Source organism: Chiloscyllium plagiosum, unplaced genomic scaffold (genome assembly GCF_037043375.1).
Source record: "Chiloscyllium plagiosum isolate Xiang-an unplaced genomic scaffold, Cpla_swu_hap1 HiC_scaffold_45, whole genome shotgun sequence".
In the NCBI taxonomy this organism is placed as follows: Eukaryota; Metazoa; Chordata; class Chondrichthyes; order Orectolobiformes; family Hemiscylliidae; genus Chiloscyllium; species Chiloscyllium plagiosum.
In genome coordinates, this window is record NW_028270183.1 from 75,175,813 (window position 1) to 75,183,957 (window position 8,145).

Consider the following 8,145-nt stretch of genomic DNA (forward strand, 5'->3'; position numbering starts at 1 on the left):
TGTTTTGAACCTGTTAAAAAAATTTCAATTCAGAGGACTAACGTTCATCCATGATATCAAGGCTAATCACCATTCGTGGTATTCCTCATATGGCATTAGTATCTTTCCTAAATTGAGGATTATAATTCCTCATACTGTAGTCCAAGTGCGGTCGAACTGAGCCACCATACATTGGAAATAATGCTTCGTTCTCGTGCCCTGAAATCCTCCTGCAGCTTTCACAACAGACTTCTACAACTGCTACTAGACTTCAATGACTTGTTAAAAACTTCTCCAAGATGCATTTCTAAACATCTGTACATTAGACTTTCTACTTCAAACCTTCGACAAATAATCTCCACACATTTCCCTCCTGACAAATATGACAAAAAGTCAAATCGTTGCTATTTATTAATCATGAGGGACATGGATAGGTTCACTCGTCAAGGTGTTTTTCGGCTGGTGAGGAAGTCCAAATTTAGAAAACATCGGTTTAAAATTAATGGGTAAGGAATTAAAAGGGACGTCAGGGGCAACTTTTTCAGACGCGTCCAGAATGAGCTGCCAGAGAAATTGTTGGAGACTGGTACAACTGTAAAATTTAATAGCATCTGGATGGATATATGAGTAACAAGGTTTAGAGGGATGTGGGTCAAATGTTGGCAAATGGGACCTATTAATTTAGGACCTATTAATTGGCCCTTCTTTCCAACCATGGTCATGTTGGAAAGAAGGGCCAATTTCCGTGTTGTATTTTTCAAGGACTTGATGACTCTAGAACTACCGCAAAAACCTTGCAAATAATTCCGTCAAGACGATTTCAAGTTCCAAATCTTCGGTTAATCTTCCTCTCTTGTGCTCACAAGTTCATTACCTGATGTCAGAACATACGGATTAGTTGCTGGATCCATTCCTGTAAATTGGTTCTGCATTCTTTCTAATTATGATATTTATTTTTACGAATGTTGCTGGTGTTTATGGACTATGAATATTAAAACACAACAGCACATCTAATTTGGCACCAGATGATGAGCAATTGAGTCAAAATCGATCGGACGCAGTGAGGCAATGACCCTGTCTTCGTGGTGTACATCCGTGACTCTATAATTCGACCAAGAATCATTCCCACAACTTCAGCTGTGTCAGAATCTAGTTTGTGGTGAAAGCCTGTCAATCTGCTAAGGTAACGTTCGTCTGGGTCTCTGCAAAGGAGTTGGCGAAATCTTTGGGTCTTGACAATTTGTTCTTCCAACAAATGAATTCAGTTGTTTTACTATTAAAATTAACCAAATGCCCGCAGCTGTGATGGCCGAGAGGTTAAGACGTTGGATTTGAAATCCAATGGGGTCTCCCTGCGCAGGTTCGAATCCTGCTCACAGCGCAGAATCTCTTAAAAGTCATTGATTGTTTTGCAGGATTTGGATTTCGTGGAGCTTGAGCTTTGCATTCAATCGAAAGTAAATTTTCAACTGTGAAGAATCCGAAGTAGTTTCAAGACTGACTCAGTCATCTAATTGAATAAATTATATGTCGAGATACAAAAAGCTACCAACTTCCAACACGAATCAGTTTCAACACATTTGTCGAACTATCGTGAAATTTGGATGTTTGGGGTGGAGGGGGGGGGGGCGGTGGAATTAAGTAAAACAAGAAGCAATGCAATACATTTACCTGCAGGTGATGAATTTTTTTTAGGATCAGTTGAAAGTCAAGCTGAGAAAGTTCGACCTAAGTTACAGCTGACTCTCAAGGCCAATAATCTTTTATATCAGCAGTCAATGAATTAGAAAAAAAACAACTCCATGTGTGGAAAGGAACTCGACTGATCCAGGTTCCTGGCTTGCGATGTGAAAAGGCAAGGCGATATCAGCGGAGTAGAATTTTCTGGAAATATTAGAAATGGAATGTTTACGGTCTTCTGCTGTCCACATTCGTTATAAACTGTGCATTAAGAACTGAAATCGAAAATTAACGATGAAAATCAGACTTAGCCCTCTGCTTGTGGTGTATCATTGTTCAGAACAAAAGGTTGTTGTTGAGGTTAAAATTGACCAAAATAATCGATGGGGATCTTATCCACGGCCTTCGTTGGAGCAGTTGGTGTGGAGAGCTCAGCTTGAAGAACCAAATGCCAATTATTCATCCTGGCTGTCTGAATTGCTTAGTTAAACATACTCCCAGTTTAATGAAAAAAACCTTTGCTATCAGAGTTAGATGTTTTCATGTCAGCATGTTCCGATATGAGAAGACCCTTATGAGTAGATGTGACTTAGATTTTGACTCTAACGTCAGAGATGTTGACACATTTCTGCACCAAAATAAGCACTACCATTGGCATCAAATCAAACTAAACAAAGGACTAGTCACTTAGACATTTCCTGTCTGCAGACTCTGCCAATGGACCGTTCAGGCCCGATGTAGGAATAGGGCGTGGTGACATCTGTTCGCAAGTGGATCACTTAATTCTTGCTCACGATCCATAAACCGTAATTCATTTTGAACTTCTTAGCCATCAGCATGATCAGTGGTACATAATGCACAGGTTTCCTTCTTGAAAGAAAGACCGAAATCTTATTCAATGCAGACGCAAATTCAAGTTACCCCTGGTCGACCAGAAGACAGATGTCGCGAAACAAAGTGAATACAGAAAACAATCAATGTTTTCTGGGAGTCAAAAAGATGTACTGGAAGAACGGAAACATATATTTGGAACTAAAGTCACATACCACTTCCACAGACTAAATGTTCTTGAACCGTTATCTTAATTTGACCTTCATGTCCACCATTGCTGCAAAAATTATCTTAACAACTGAGAACTTTGTGTTCTTTGACATTCTCTCCTTCATGTTTCTCTTGATTTTGAAACTAAAACCGAGTAATAGTCATGCACCCTATTTCACTTGCAAAGATCAGAAGAAGATCAATTTATAAGAGAACAGAAATAAAGCTACGTCTGTCTTTCGAGAGAAGTATATGGGGGCACAATGATCTTGACGCAGTAAGAGTGGGGAGTCAGGGTGATAGTGACGCAGTAAGCATGAGTGGGTAAGTCTGATAGTTACGCAGTATATGTGAGGGAGTCAGCCTGGTAGTGGCGCAGTATGTGTGAGATGGTCAGGCTGATATTGATGCAGTTAGTGTGTTGGGGTCAAAGTGATAGTGACGCAATAGGTGTAAGCGGTTCAGGATGATAGTGACACAGTGGGTGTGAGACAACAGTGTGATAGTGACGCAGTAAGTGTAAGGGGTCAGGATGACAGTGACACTAAGTGTAAGGCCCTCAGTGTGATAGTGCCGCAGCAAGTCTGTGGTGTCAGGGTGTAAATGACGTCATAAGTGAGAGAGGGGCATTGCGATAGAAAAGCAGTAAGTGTGAGGGGGTCAGCCTGATAGTGACACAGTCAATGTGACGGGACAGTGTTTTAGTGACAAGATAAGAGTGAGGCGTCAGTCTGATACTGACACGATAAATGTGATGGAGTCAGGCTGATAGTGACACAGTAAGTGTAAGGAGTCAGGGTGATAGTAACATAGGAAGTGTAAGGGCATGACTTATAGTGACAAAGTAAGTGTTTGGCAGTCAGGCTGATAGTGACACAGTCAAAATGAGGGTATCGAAATGAAAGTGGCGCAGTAAATGTGAGGGCGCCAGATGGATAGTGATGCAGTAAGTTTGAGGGGTTCACGCTGATATTAAGGTGGGAAGTGTGAGGGGTCAGGTCTATAGTGATGCAGTAAGTGTCGGCGGGTCAGGCTGATAGTGATGCATTCAAAGACCAAATATCCAAGTCTCACTGTCGTGCTGAATAGCGAGACTCCTCAAGGCTAAGACAAAAATCAATAGTTCTCATCCTGGTCATAAATCACAGTGCTTCATTTTAAAATTGTCCTCTACTGCTTCTAGATTCACCAATGAGGGAACAAAATTTAATTGCACCACCCTGTTTATCTCTTCAAATATTTTGCAACTCTCAATGAGATTACCTCTCTTGTTTTGAACCTGTTAAAAAAATTTCAATTCAGAGGACTAACGTTCATCCATGATATCAAGGCTAATCACCATTCGTGGTATTCCTCATATGGCATTAGTATCTTTCCTAAATTGAGGATTATAATTCCTCATACTGTAGTCCAAGTGCGGTCGAACTGAGCCACCATACATTGGAAATAATGCTTCGTTCTCGTGCCCTGAAATCCTCCTGCAGCTTTCACAACAGACTTCTACAACTGCTACTAGACTTCAATGACTTGTTAAAAACTTCTCCAAGATGCATTTCTAAACATCTGTACATTAGACTTTCTACTTCAAACCTTCGACAAATAATCTCCACACATTTCCCTCCTGACAAATATGACAAAAAGTCAAATCGTTGCTATTTATTAATCATGAGGGACATGGATAGGTTCACTCGTCAAGGTGTTTTTCGGCTGGTGAGGAAGTCCAAATTTAGAAAACATCGGTTTAAAATTAATGGGTAAGGAATTAAAAGGGACGTCAGGGGCAACTTTTTCAGACGCGTCCAGAATGAGCTGCCAGAGAAATTGTTGGAGACTGGTACAACTGTAAAATTTAATAGCATCTGGATGGATATATGAGTAACAAGGTTTAGAGGGATGTGGGTCAAATGTTGGCAAATGGGACCTATTAATTTAGGACCTATTAATTGGCCCTTCTTTCCAACCATGGTCATGTTGGAAAGAAGGGCCAATTTCCGTGTTGTATTTTTCAAGGACTTGATGACTCTAGAACTACCGCAAAAACCTTGCAAATAATTCCGTCAAGACGATTTCAAGTTCCAAATCTTCGGTTAATCTTCCTCTCTTGTGCTCACAAGTTCATTACCTGATGTCAGAACATACGGATTAGTTGCTGGATCCATTCCTGTAAATTGGTTCTGCATTCTTTCTAATTATGATATTTATTTTTACGAATGTTGCTGGTGTTTATGGACTATGAATATTAAAACACAACAGCACATCTAATTTGGCACCAGAAGAACGGAAACATATATTTGGAACTAAAGTCACATACCACTTCCACAGACTAAATGTTCTTGAACCGTTATCTTAATTTGACCTTCATGTCCACCATTGCTGCAAAAATTATCTTAACAACTGAGAACTTTGTGTTCTTTGACATTCTCTCCTTCATGTTTCTCTTGATTTTGAAACTAAAACCGAGTAATAGTCATGCACCCTATTTCACTTGCAAAGATCAGAAGAAGATCAATTTATAAGAGAACAGAAATAAAGCTACGTCTTTCTTTCGAGAGAAAATACAGTTATCATTTCGACTCCAAAAAGTCTTCTTCAGAAGTCTGCGCAATGAACTCGAAATAGTAGACCGAAAATGAAAAAAAGAAGCCAAAATGCCGCGAATACACCACCCGCAAGCGCATCAAGTCCTACTCGAATATGCCGGATTACTACTATCAACATCAGTGGAGAACGGAACAAAGCTCATTCTGCAGTTGTCAACCTGTTATGACGTAGTTTGTAAAGTCAGAAATCTGATTCGGTAAAAAGCGGGATGAAAGCGCGATATAGGAAGTCTGAAAAAAGCAAGTGCGTGCTTTGCTTTGAAGAAGGTTGGCAGTGATGAAAATGGAAATTCACTCCAGTAAGGGGGGCTTAATTAATACTCAGCTTCGTTGCAACACACAGGGACGCAATTCTTTTTGCTAGGTTTCGGTTCTGCCATTTTATAATCACGACTGCTGTCGGGTTTGGTTTCCATTCCAGGCTTAGGTGACAGCCTGATGGAAGTTTGCACATTCGCCCAATTTCTGTGTGGTTGCTCTGGTTTGCTGCCACATCCTAAACATTTGCAGGTGATTTGGAATCGCCATTGAACGCACGCGGTTACAGAGACAGTGATGTCTCTGTAATAGGAGTGTCTGGATAGGACGTACTTCAATGGATTTTTGTGAACTTAAATAGACAGAGTGGGGTTAGTCTGCTGTTTCCTGGGTGAGCTACATGGACAGAGAGTGGTCAGGGTCTTCTTCCCTGAGGGAGATACATTGACAGAGTTTGGTTAGTTGCTCTTACCTGTGTCAGTCACGCAGATACAGTAGTGTCAGTCTGCCCTTCCTTGGGCGAATTTCTTTCACAGAGTGGTGAGAGTCTGCTCTTCCCTGCCTGAGTGAAACAGATAGAGGGGGGTCAGTATTCTCTTCCCTCGATAATTTATGTTGACAGTCTGGCTTCCGTCTGCTCTTCCCTGGCGAGTTACATTGGTAGAGTGGGGTTATTGTTCATTCATTGGGTGAGTGCCGTAGACAGAATGGGATCAGTCTGCTCTTCCCTGAGGGAATTACATTTATAGACTGGGGTCAGACTGCTCTTCAGTGAATGACTTATATTGACAGTGTGGGATCAGTCTGCTGAGTTACACTGAGAGTGTGGGGTCAGTCTGCCCCTCCCTGGGTGAGTAACACTGACTGAGTGGCGTCAGTTTGCTCTTCCCTCAGTGAGTTACATTGACAGAGTGGCGTCAGGAGTGGCGTATTTGAGGAGTTGACAAAAGTAACTCGTCCCCTACATCTTTGGGATAATGAGGGATGGGCAGTGAATCTTATCTCATTGAAAGACAACTGTGTCCCAGAAATGCATTTCTAATAATTGCATGTACTAATTCGACACTTCAAGCGGTCGGGAATAACTTGAGGAGAGGTGCAGGGTAGAACAATTAAAGTCAAATGCACTGATGCCGAGGAGACATGACACAAGATGTGAGTGTGGAGCTGATGGTGCAAGGCTCAGTGTCAGTGCTATTGGTTCAGCATTTATTTCTCACTGTTCGCAATGACTCACACACCACTGCTGTCAATTCACAATAATGAGCTTGTTCATCTTGGTTTGAAAATCCCTGCGTGTGTATTAATGTGGTTAATGGGACACGAGAGAAGATGAGCACATCCTCTTTATTCTGTCAGTTTAAACAGATGAAAATATCTGTTGGATGCCAATGCAAGAGGATACTGTCTTTTTCTGTGCCTCTTCAGTGGGGAATGCTCAGCATTGAAATGTCTGTTTTTGCACAAGCAGAGTTTGATTGCCATTTATACTGAGCAACGCTAATACAGAAAACGCGTTTCGAATTCCTGTGATCAAGTGGTTCAGACATTGCACATATGGACGACAAATTTGGCTTTTAACGTTGCACCGTGGCTTAGCTGGTGAAAGCACCTCCCATCACACTGGTACCTGCTCATTGTATTGAAAGCTCGTTATTTCTCGCAAGTATTATGTCGCTGATCGAAACACTCAGTGTCCTGTTTGAATTGCTATATTTTCTGATTTTGTGTTCCGGCTTCATTTTCCAGGTTTAAATCCAGTAGTGTATGTTGCTCTTTTTAACTACTATTTTAACCTGGAGATTCCTACCGCAGTTCCACAAGCACTTCTGCTTCTCATCCTCTTATTCTCATTCCTTTATTTCCAGTTTGGTGGAAATTAAGTGGTGAAGCAGGAGACACTGGAGCATTCCCGGGGAATGTAGTGGTAATGGCACTGACACCACGACCTGATCACCCTCATTCTCTGCTGTCACCATCCATTGGTTGTAGACCAACAGTAAATGAATCCTTGTTCTTCTTCAGCTATCATGTAATTACTTTCTTTTTATGTTGGATAAGGAATTCAACTTTAACTTCGAAAGGGTCTTTAGATTTTGAGGAAGAAATGTCTCCTTGCTTCAGGTCGAAGTGACAGAGAATGTGAGACTCATTCGACCGATTCCAGCCAGGCGTCAGAAAGCCTCTCAGCAGTTCGAATCTCAAACTGTCTCTGACTGTCAGGCTTTTCAAAGAGCAGAAATAAGAAATGAGGGATATGGACAGCTAGAGTGTCGGAGAATGTTAAAAATGCCCAGTAGGATACAGAGAGAAATATAGAAAAACAGAGACACGTATTGAGGTAGACACTGGAAGAAACAATTCTCCATTCGACGTGACTGCTAAATAACAGAAAGCAAAAGGAAATGTAGCCATTAAAACATAGCCTTCCACCAGCTCAGGAAAATGAAAGTAGCATGACAACTTATTAAGTTCTTTTAAGATTGTAAATTCGACATTTGTAAGCTCAAGAGTGATTTTGATAAATGCAATGATTCAACAGGTAAGATTATCATTTTCCCAACAGTATAATCTAGAAATCAATAAC

The 8,145-nt window shown here is 41.1% G+C and overlaps 1 non-coding gene across 1 annotated transcript; it reads left to right on the forward strand.

Moving 5' to 3' along the window:
- The first annotated feature begins 1,278 nt into the window (after window positions 1-1,278).
- trnas-uga (transfer RNA serine (anticodon UGA)) lies at window positions 1,279-1,360 on the forward strand. Its single transcript has one exon. It is a non-coding gene; the product is annotated as a tRNA-Ser (tRNA).
- Window positions 1,361-8,145: the final 6,785 nt, after the last annotated feature.